The sequence below is a fragment of the Engraulis encrasicolus genome, chromosome 5 (assembly GCF_034702125.1).
Source record: "Engraulis encrasicolus isolate BLACKSEA-1 chromosome 5, IST_EnEncr_1.0, whole genome shotgun sequence".
NCBI lineage: Eukaryota > Metazoa > Chordata > Actinopteri > Clupeiformes > Engraulidae > Engraulis > Engraulis encrasicolus.
Genome location: NC_085861.1, coordinates 28,248,168 through 28,260,667, shown reverse-complemented (window position 1 = coordinate 28,260,667; position 12,500 = coordinate 28,248,168).

The following is a 12,500-nucleotide window of genomic DNA, read 5'->3' as shown; positions in this document are numbered from 1 at the left end:
TTGCACAGAAACAGACTGTAAAACAGGTCATTGCCATTTTGGTAACAATAAATATAAAACAAAGGTTTGGCATGAATGGAATTCTTGACGAGAGCATTTGGGAAAGAGAGCTTTTAGATGCTAAGAGAGTTTAACGGTGAGGTGAGGTGATGTGTATTTGGGTAAAGAGGGTAATGGGCTCCCAACAGATGGCTTGGATTGATACACACACACGCACACACACACACACACGCACACTCACACACACACACACACACACACACACACACACACACACACACACACACACACACACACACACACACACACACACACACACACACACACTTTACACCTGAAGAGATCCATGGCACTAGGCACAACAAAGAGCATACAAAACAAAATGAATTGCATGCTTACTAAATAATGCACAGTAAAATATTGTGCACCATGCTCCAGATAGACTACTGTACTAACACTCACCAGTCAGCACCAGACAAATTGTGATTCTGAGGACACATTTTGGGATGGGATTTTGTTGTTTTCAGCAAAAGCTGCGACACACATACGTATTGCTGCTAAGGCTTTTCCTTGCCCTTGCTTCACTGACCAATTAAATCATTTTAATTTACGAGAAACAACAGGCATCAGCTACAGTAGTAAACAACATAGCTGATTTAGCTAATCACATTCCATGTGGCATCAGCGCACAATAGCCCAGCAATGTGGTATGGAGAACACACCCCAGGGACACAACAACCAAACCAGGGGGAGAAGTTTTTTTCTCTTTTTTTTGCAGCATAAATCACCACATTGCGACCTTTAGCATTGTGCTTAAAGGCAGCACTGAAACATTTTCAATAAAGAGGGCTGTTGCCCTAACCGTGTAAATTGTCCTTAATTATACATTCAGCTTGAATTCCCTTCCCTCTCTGTCATCAGTGGAGCCTCAGTTTTATCACTGTGGAGCAGCAGCCATGTCCATTCACCATAAATATTTACAGGCCAGGCCAAGAGAGACGGAAGGATACACATGTGGAGTTGCAGAGAAGGAGATGCAGACAGAGGAGCGGAGCGGAGAGGAGAGGAGAGGAGAGGAGAGGAGAGGAGAGGAGAGGAGAGGAGAGGAGAGGAGAGGAGAGGAGAGGAGAGGTGAGGAGATGAGGAGAGAAGAGGAGAGGAGAGGTGGGGAGAGGAGAGAAGAGGAGAGGAGAGGTGGGGAGAGGTGAGGAGAGCAGAGGAGAGGAGAGGAGAGGAGAGGAGAGATGAGGAGAGCAGAGGAGAGATGAGCAGAGGAGAGGAGAGATGAGGAGAGATGAGGAGAGCAGAGGAGAGGAGAGGAGAGGTGAGGACAAGAGACAGCAGGTGAGGAGGTGAGAAAAAAAAGAGCAGAGGAATGGCATTTCTGTTTTGCCACCGAGTTCTGGATTAGCACATATTAAGCTTACACCCTAGGCTTGTTTCCCCAGCCATTGCAGTCAAACACACTGTTTTTGTTGCTAAGCATAACATGCAGCTAGGGGAATAATCATTTCGTTCCATTACATTTGTAAATTTGTATTTATTTGTATCTTTATTCATTTGCTTATTTTTTGCTTTTTTTGTTGTTTACTTAAGTTTTTGTTTGGGAGGAGGATGTCTGTTCTACTCTACCTTGACACACTAATGGCTCATATGCAATAGAAAGGTGGATGGGGATTTGTGGAGGATCAGCTCATCAAGACACAATGTTTTCCCCCATCCAAGGCCTTTAGATGGCAGACATGCATTACGGATAAAGTATGAATAGGCTGAAAGAACATGCCATGGCCAATTTGTTGTATTGGTTTGCGAAGGTAACCATAGGAAATGTTCACCTTCTAACTGGGCGAATAGACCAGCCGCGACGCGGTTGAAGTGACAGAGAATTGATTCTGTGCAGCAAGAGCGATACAAGCGATTGAAGCGACTACTAGAGTATGTCAGTTGAAAGCAGAACGCAAGCATTCCAACATTCCCATTGGCTGTGGTTACTGACCTTTATACAGTCATTGGCTGTGGCAGCTTGTTGCCGAACAGCATCATAGCTCATTTGCATATTATTGCAGAGTCTTCAACTACAAACTGTCGCTCTCGACGCGCGAATCGCCTCTAGTCTCCAGAATCGCTTTTGTCACGCCACTCAATACAAAGTCAATTACTCCCGTCGCTCTCCTCGCTCATGTCGCAGCTGGTCCATTCGGCAGGTAAGGTACTGGATTATTTTGGATCCCTTTTAATCTCGAAAATTAATTTTGAGCCATTTATCGGTGTGCAACAGTACAACAGTAAGCATGTGTTGCAGTCTCTGTCTCTCGCGCTCTCGCTCTCTCACTCACTCTCTCTCACTCACTTTTTGACCTCCCTCCGCCTGCTCTCCAACGTGACTGTCCTAATTGGCATATTGCAAAAGCCCTTCATGGCTTACATGAATAAAGAGGAGAACCCGTTTTAGAGGGGTGTTCGAGGAACTGCTTGCTTTCAGTGCTTGTTTACTATCCTTGCTTATCAAGCCCTACCAATATTCAGTGTTTCATATTCATTATGCCTTTCACAGCGTGCTATTACACTGTAATGAAAGTGTTTTTGTTTTTCGCTATAAACTACCTTCGATGAATTATGTATTACATAGGTCTGTGGTTTAGATGACATTGATTTTATTTCATTTCATTCTGAAGAGCAGTTATGAAAGCAGATGAGCGACGTTGCTTTGGTAACAGAGAGGTAATGGCATGATCTGCAACCAACTTATCCTGCTTGACAGTGAGCACTCATGGTAGTGCAGTCTGTTTGAACTGACAATTTATGCACTTTAGTCACTCCACTCCAAAACACTATTTTAACATAAGTGGCCTCCAAAAACTAATACCTGCCACAACATGGCAAACACTTCTCTCCCTCTGTCAAGGAGAGGTGCTAGACAGTCCCTGTAGTGTTAAACGAGTCTGGAAACATAGATAGTCTAGCAACATAAATGTTCCCCCGCTGACTGCTATCGCCTACTATACATTAGGGTGCGTCAAATGCCCCAATGTTTGAAAAGCCTGCTCTGCTGTAGTGGTAATGTTCCTTTGTACTAACACAACTCCCTTGTAAAATCTTTGCAAATTTGGTCAATGTTAAAGGGTGGCACAAAAGGCTTGACATTTTGAAAAGCAGAGAATGTACAATTTTGGCCAAATCTGTGAAAAGTGTGTCTTTTTAAAATATTTTAATCAAAATTAGTCTATTAGGCAGAATGTTCCAATTTCCCAGATTTTAAATCCCTAATACATGTTTTTCTACAGCTTTCCTTTAGCAAGGTTTTATCCCCTGTGCTAATCTTGTAGCCATGTTGGAACACCCATTCGGCATCCTGTAGCCATCTTTTGGGTGCTTGATATTCAGGGAAAGTGGAAAGGCAACTGGATCATTCTTCCCTATGACTTACCTTACTAGTTTTAATCGAAATAGACTCAAGACAAACTTTGCAATGATTTAGCCAAAAACGCCCACAAACACGAAAAATTTCAAGCCTATTGCGTCACCCTTTAACATGAATCGAATTAGCTAGGAATTTGCAAGGAAATTATGGTAGTACAAAGGAACAGTACTGCAAGAGCAGAGTGGAATTTTGCAACATTTTGTTTTTCAAGGGGCAGTTGATACACCCACTACGCATATATACTTATCTGTTTGGATGACAAGGTTTGAACCTGATAGAATAAATACACTCTTGACCATGCCTCTGCTTCCTGAAGGTAAGTAGGTAAATACTTGTTCCAACTGTCAGGCCATGTGCGTTTTTCCGCTCCAACTGTACATACATCCATGGTTGTGTCTGTGGGTCATAGATATTTTGTTTGTTGACCCACTCTTTTGAAAGAGTGGATGGATGGATTTTGACCAGATCCTGTCTACGGATAGGTCTACTCTATAAAAGGTAGGCCTACATGAACTCGTTCAATTCTGGTGGCCAACGCTTTCATGATGGCCGCATAGGCATCACAATCAATGTCTGCCTGACCACCTGACTTGGCGGAGGTAAATATCTCACCCACTACACAGGTGCTGCAGGTGTCTGCGACTTCAGGTTTTCAATACTTGAGAACGAATTTGCCATTTACAGTAAATGCTCCTGATATACCTGCAGACATCCACCTCAAGATGATTGACTAGCAATGCAATTCCGATATGTCTCAGAAATTTGCGATATTTTGCAGTTACGCTACGGTCCTCTGTCTGGCCCAAAGATCAAATGGACTCTATGTGGCCCCTGAGCCAAAATGAACCTGTCATTGCTGTTCTAGAGTGTATTTGGTCACAGAGCACTTTCTAAGTGTTTAATGAACACTGTATTTTGTTTACTGTGTACACACACAATGGACAGATTATGCACAATATTGAATAATGTAATGATCGCTTCTTTCCCTTCTCTGGGTGCACCTTGCGGTGCAAATGTGTGTCTAGCTCCCATCCCATGTACTTGCATCCAATGTATTGTGTAGTACAGAGTCCGCTCTGTGATGCTTTATAGTATTCTTATTTATGCCAATAAACCAAGGGCAGCACTTTTACATTGGTTCCGGATTAGTATATCCAACTTCCGTGGCGTAACGCGAGGATCAGTGGCCAGATCCTTGCATTAAACATGCATAACACACACATACAACAACCAGGGCAGGAGAGAGGTCCAGGTATCAGACATAGAGAGACTCAAAGGAGGAGGAGGGGGTGGGGGTGCAGACTAGGAGTGTGATCAGTATCGGTATGTCAACACTGGCATCCTTCAACCCCCCCCCCCCCCCCCCCACCCCAAGCTTTCTTCTTCTTCCTCCTGACGACCATAATTTAAAAAGTGAATGACAGCGCCTCACCCCCCAGGCCCATCCATCAGCCTGTATCGATGCAGCGGGACTGACGTCTCCACCTCTGGCGATTGCTTCTGTCTATTCCACCGCATTCTCCTGCAGACAATTCCATTTAGATGTTGTCAAGATAGCCTCAGTCTACATTCTTGTGTTTTTGTTTCCAGAAAGTAGAGAGCGTCACCAGGGAGGTCGACCTTCCTTCTTTCCTTCCTGCAGGCCCTTTCTTTTGTTCACTTATTCCCTCGCTCCTTCCTTGTCTTCCAGGAGCATCATATGCCCTGCTTTCGCGTTCGACCAATGTGGTTGGAGAAGAGAACAACATACTAATGACCAGGGAGGTGGAGATAGGAGGGTTTACAGACGTCATCGGAGCGTAGTACGGAATGATGGCGAGAGGAGTCCAAATTTCTTCTTCTATGGTCAAATTGGAAGCATGGTAAAGTGCAATGCCACTACCGCCAGGGTCAGAGTGTGGAACGGATCATTGGTCACCATGAATGTTTGTCAGCTGTCCTTAATTATCCCCCGCAATTACTGCTGACCGATAGCTGCAGTTACGTAATTTGGCCACAAACTGAGCACTGACAACCGGATATCCTCTTTCGACCGACCTTGCAGAGTACAAATTTTATCCAACATGGCGTCGCACTCACTGACCTTGCGCATCGTGTCTTTAAGGATCGAAATGTATTACTTCTATGGTATTTAAGCAACGCCCTTATAGTACACCATGGCCAATGCATTTTCCATTGAGTGATACTTCTTATCCAATCTACATTCTTTGCTTATGACTGACTATATAGGTTCCAGAGGCATGTGGAATGGAAATTGATTGTTATGTCTCTTTGGTATCCACTTATCCCATTAACCACAACATTTATTAAGCATTAGTTAAGTCGGTAACACTTTTCTTGATGCCAGTGTCATAGGCATGTCATTACAGTGTCATAACAGTGTCATGACCAGTGTTGGGAATAACGGCGTTTAAATAAACGGCGTTACTAACGCCGTTACTTTTTTCAGTAACGGATAATCTAACTAATTATTCTTACTGTCAGTATAACGCCGTTACAATTTCATACACTCAGTTACTGCACGTTACTGTTTGGGTAGCCTATGCGTCGTCACCGTGCGTTCTATTACCAAAACCTCTCCATACGGTCATACTGCCACGTTCGCCGCTGCCATCCACCCAGTAGAAGTCAGAAAGAGGGACAGAATGAGTGTGTGTGTGCTGCTTGGTGAACAGTGTTTGTCTGATCCCAGGAGTATTGCGTTTGCGTCCGGATAGGTGGCTACCCGCATCACCGGGGGCTGAATGGAGGGAGCGCAAGCTAACATTACCAGAACCACTTCTCTCACCTCCACCAATAGGCCTACCTGTATGGACACTACGACTGCATTCGCCACTACCGCCGACTTACTTAAGATCGGATAAAGTCACCGAATGAGTTTCAATGTGTGTGTGTGCTTAGAGAACATCCTTGCTTCGCATGTCGGCATCACTGCCTTCGGAAGTTTCGCCGCGGTAAACAAGAGTGCTCGCCCGATCATTATCCTCCTCGTGAGATAAAAACTGTCCTTCAGAGTCAGAATAGGCAAATAACATGCTCAGAACTTCATCATGATTCAACTTCTCACGAACCACAATGAAATAGCTCGCTGATAGTTCGCTGATAACAACACAAACTGAACTCGCACGCTTCGAGACAAAGACGCAAAGTGGCTACTTCCGCATTTTGTGGTCGCGTCACAGGTCGCGTCCTTTACTGCTTCACGACTCTGTGAACTACAAAATGACGTAATCGTACTGGTCTTGTTTGAAAGGGTAGCATTTAGTAATAATTAAAATGTAAATACTACATTTAATAGTAATTTAAAGTTGGATTTAACATGCACATTTTCAGTTGAATTTAAATAAGCATATTAAAATGTGTTATTTTATTTTATTAATATATATATATATATATATATATATATATAGTCCATCCAGTGGCTTTGGTTTAATATGTTGCAATACATTTTTGTCTGTAACGTTACCTGTCTTTACCGTCCTTCTCTATGTGGTTTATGAAACATGGTCGGGGGGCGAGTAACGCAATAGTTACTTTTACTGGTAACTAGTTACTTTGATACCGGAGTAATTCAGGAAGTAACTCAGTTACTTTTTTTGGAGAAGTAGCTAGTAACTAGTAACTAGTTACTTTTTCAAAGTAACTTGCCCAACACTGGTCATGGCACAGTTATGTACGCGTCATAAACATTATGTCCATGTCATAAATATTTCATGACAAGGTTGTCTTTGCCATGACCGAATGTCAAGACCAACTGTCTGTTGATGTTTATGACATGAACATAATGTTTATGACTTATCTATGACTTTGTCATGACACTATTATGACACTGTCTGTAATGACATGCATATGACACCGGCGTCAAGTAAAGTGTTACCATTAAGTCTTAGTTGTCACATAATTGACCACTTGTAAGCTCTGCTTAAAAGTAGGGCATCTTAATAGGTCTCCCATCAAGCACTTTAGGAGACCTGTTGTTGTTTTTTTTTTATTTGCGCTAATTGCACCACTGGTTTAACCTGCAGGGGGTGAAATTTGGTGGTTTATTCCTGAAAATTTAACTCAAAGCACTAATTTGTTACAGCATATTGAAGTAGCTCATATAACAATATGCTGATATAATGTAATGATATACCTGTAATATTTTTCCATGTCTCTCCGGCTGTGGTATATGCTTGTCTGGCAGCAAACGGCAGACTAAATCACAAGTCGAAAAGAACGCGCAAGGCAGCATGGGTGCTCCACTTACCCAGGCTTTTCAATTCCCTTCTATTCTTTCCTGCTCTTTCTTTCCACAGTACAAAAAGAGGGAAAAGCAAGCAAACTTTCATCTGTTGAGTTCCATTACAGAACATGATTGGTGGCAATATTGAGCTGGGGGTTGTTTATGATGAGGTCAAGGGGGCATTCATTAAAAAAATGATCTAGGCATGGTTTCTAATATAAAACACACACTCTCATCATTGTTTCTGCTTGCTGTTTGTTAAGACATCGTTCCTACAGCACACTGCCTCATCATCATGGGCTTGGCCTTGTAACTGTAAAAAAAAAAATCAGCGTAAAAGTCTGTAGAATTGACTCACACATTAAAAAGAAGAAGAAAACATGTAAGTGAGACCAAATTTTAACTGAAGTAAAACATTCACATTCCATGTTGATATTCACAGAATACTGAATAAAATCGACTCTTGACAATTGCTACGTTTACATGAGACATTTAATTTAGAATGAACTCACTTTAATTCTGAATAAAGCTCAATTCCGCTTTGAAAGCGTCATGTAAACACTTCACGATTCGGAATTGAATGAAAGATCAATGTAAACTCGATGGAACTATTTAATTCGGAATTATTCATTCGGAATTAAAAACATCATGTAAACATGGCCAATGTTACACTGACCATAGCTTTTCTTTTTTTGAAAAACTATTGCTTGAGTGAGACCAAATGTTATCTGACATGGGGTTCATTTCAATTCTTAAAGAGTTATATTGACACCCCATTTTTGACTGTCTAGGCATTGTTTCTAAAGTGCGCTGCTGCTGCTGTTGCTGCTGCCTCATCAGTGCTGGTAATAATGAGGTCTGGCTGGGCTGATTGATGTGCTAATCATGGAGCAGGTTTCTGTGTCCAGCATCCACCCTTCACTAAGGATGCAAGCCTATTGGCTCCATACAGCCCTGCCTTGTGAGCTAATTGCGTCGATTGCATGTGTTTTCTAATTGAGTGGGCAGGCAGTGCACACTGCATATTGAGCAATGTGTGAGTAAGTGTTAAAGGGCACGTGCAATGCATACGTGAGCCACATGCCAATCTTGAGAATGGAGCGATTTAGCAGGTTAGCAACCAGCTTTTATGTGTAGGTATACTTAACAGCTCGTGTAGCCTCTTTGTATTGATGGGCCTGCCGTTGGACCCGTTCCCTCTTTGCTGAAAAGACTCAACTACATCATAACAACATTGCTATTGCTATGACATTACAGAGAGCCATATGAGTAACAGATGAAGACTTGGTAATCACAATTTTGGTGACAGGTTATAACAGAGGCAAAGGGGATAGAGATATATCAGCCTTAAATGTTTTGCAAGAACTAAAACTGAATAAATAGATGATAAAAACCAAATAAAAATGAGTGAAAATGGATAACGTTACCACAACAAGTGAAAACCCTGGCAGTGGCGTGTTGTCAATGAATCTGCATGAAAAAAGCCAAGCTACTCCATTTGCATATCACCACATCATTACGGCACGTGAGAAAAGGAGAGCCTATTGATTATATGATCAGTTAACACCTGTACTGCTATCGCTGATAGCCATCTCCTATTCCTGTCCCATTTCCTTTCTTTCTTCTCAGCCTCATCAGCATCAGGCCTGGCTTCATGACAGCCTCCCGATGTCCCTGTCCCTTCTGTGGGAGAGAGAGAGAGAGCCACTGGCACTGCAAGATGATGGAAGATGAAAGGGTCCCTTGTGTGCAAGCGCGTGCACAGGCACTGGCACACACACACACACACACACAGACACACACACACAGTCACACACATGCATACACGGACATACACATGCATACACGCACACACACATACGGACGCACACCCGCACCCACCCATGCATAGACGCACACATTCACGCACACACACGTGCACGCAAACGTGGATGGCACACACACACACACACACACACACACACACACACACACACACACACACACACACACACACACACACACACACACACACACACACACACACACACACACACACACACACACTTTCCACACAGCAACAACCATATGTACGTGAATACACATATGTGCATGTGCATGCACACACACACACACACACACACACACACACACACACACACACACACACACACACACACACACACACACACACACACACACACACACACACACACACACACACACACACACACACAGATAAACACCTTCTTGGGACACAGCACAGCACAACACACACACTCATCCACAAGGTGGAAGATGAAAGGGTCCCTTGTGCACGTGTTGCCTGTCTGTTGAAACGTGGAGCTCTCTCCACAGGAAGGTAATTGAATGGCATGCTAGATGAGGGAGGAGAGAGGAGAGGAGACAAGACAGCTGTATGGGGACAACACATAGAGAGAGAGAGAGGAGACAAGACAACTGTATGGGGACAACACATGGAGAGAGAGGGGGGAGAGAGAGAGAGAGAGAGAGAGAGAGAGAGAGAGAGAGAGAGAGAGAGAGAGAGAGAGAGAGAGAGAGAGAGAGAGAGAGAGAGAGAGGAGACAAGACAACTGTATGAGGACAACACATGGAGAGAGAGGGGGGGAAAGAGAGAGAGATAGAGAGAGAGAGGAGACAAGACAACTGTATACAACACATGGAGAGAGAGGAAGAGAGAGAGAGAGAGAGAGAGAGAGAAAGCAAAAGATAAAGGGAGGGAAATACAGTTTGTACATGGCAAGAGGATGGGGACAAAGGAGGAGTGAGGAAACAGAGAGTGAGTAAGGAAGGGCGGGGAGAAGAAGAGTGGAGAAGAAAGATAAGACGCTAAGAAAAGGAAAGAGGCTGAAGAACAAGAAAGAAGGATAGGGATTTAGGGAGGGAAGGGCTGAAATGATGAGAGGACGCAAGGAGGGAGAGAGAGGAGGAGAGGAATGATTGCACGATTGAAGGAGGGAGGAAAGGTGAGAGTAGGGAGGGAGGGAGAGAGGGGAATGATGTTAGGAGGGGCGGAGGGAAGGAGAGAGGGATTGTGGGATTGTGTGCCGTCTCTCCTCTGCACACCATCTGGAGATGAGCCGCACACCTGAACAAGAACAGACTGCGCTGGGTAAAGGGTGTGTGTGTGTGTGTGTGTGTGTGCGTGTGTGTATGCGTGCATGTGCGTGCATACGCGCACGTGTGTGTGTTTGTGTGCGTGCGTGCAAGTGTGTGTGCACATGCCTATGTGCCTGCATGCATGCCTTCGTGTTTGCAAGTTTGTGTATTGCATTACATACAGTATGTGCGAGTGTTTGTGTATGTTGTGCTTCCAGAAAAATGATGCATGTGGAAATTAAGTGTGGTCTTTGTCTCTTTTACATGACATTAGATTGCATTTGGCAGATGCTGTATAACCAAAAGCGACTTACAATCGAGGACATAATCATAGGCAACATATGGCAGATACAAAGTGCACAGGATATATACAGAACAACAAGTGCAGATGCAAAGAAGGGTTAGATAGGGGTTTTTTGTCTCATTGCGATGAGCTGCATAGCTGTTCTTGAGTTGCACTTGCAGTTTGATGGCCAAGTTTTTACACATGTGAATTTTATGCTTTCTGAATAAGGGTTGCCACTAGATATTGTGGTCAGTACCTGACATGTGGTCAGTACCTACGTTCTAGACATGTGGTCAGGGCACTATCAAGGCCAGGCGGCATCAAGACCCAGACCAACACAGCGCAAGTCAAAACCAAACTGCAGTACTGTAAACACCAACACCCAAGACAAACAAAGAGAAGCATTGACCTAATACGCAAGATGGTTGCGTATGATGACTGGAATTGGCAAACCTGTGCACCAGTTCAAGCTGACATCTATTGATAGGAATGTACCAGACTGAATCATACAGTGGCACTTTTTTAGAGAAAGGGTGCTCATCTCCAGAAGGCGGAATAAAGTGTTCAGGTGTGTAAGGCCATTCAACCACACTGCAAAAACACAATTTAAATTTTCCAATCAAGAGCAAGCTTTGAAGACATCCAAATCGAGTTGCTATACAAGTCCCAGATTTCCCTGCCCTCCTTTGATGTCTCGCAATATCAATTCGAAAGAAGAAATTACTCAATGACATGTCTTACCTTGGCCCCCGGGGCTGCACCTAGAGAGAACAATTGCTATTCCAACCGCCACTGCCTCCAATCGAATTACAACCAAGACCATGCCTGCATTGAATTGCAAAACTAATTGAATGGAACAACTAAAGATTTTGCTGCAGGATGATGACCCGCATGATTGGAGGAAGGTCAAAGACATCTCCTCTCAGTCTCAGCTACTGTCTTGTCCTACTTTCGCAAGTTAAATCCAGACGCAGGGGCAGGTGGATAACACTCAGGGATGCAAAGGCCACGAGCATATGGAGTCATTATCCCAGTGCAGACTGCAAGGATGACAGGACAGGGCAAGATTGTGTGTGTGTGTGTGTGTGTGTGTGTGTGTGTGTGTGTGTGTGTGTGTGTGTGTGTGTGTGTGTGTGTGTGTGTGTGTGTGTGTGTGTGTGTGTGTGTGTGTGTGTGTGTGTGTGTGTGCGTGCGTGTGTCTGTGTGTGTGTGTATATGTGTTTGTGTGTGCGTGAGTGTGTGTGTGCATGCGTGCGTGCGTGTGCACGAGCGTTTCTGTTCATGTCTGTGTGTATGTGTATGTGCGTGCATGACAATGTGTATATATGTGTACGAGTACGTTCATGTCCGTCTGTACGTGTGTGTGTGCATGTGTGTGCTTTCGCGACAATGTGTGTATGTGTGCACGAGTGTGTGTGCGTGTGCCCATGTGACAAATCTGTGTATAAACGATTGTGTGTGCATGTGCA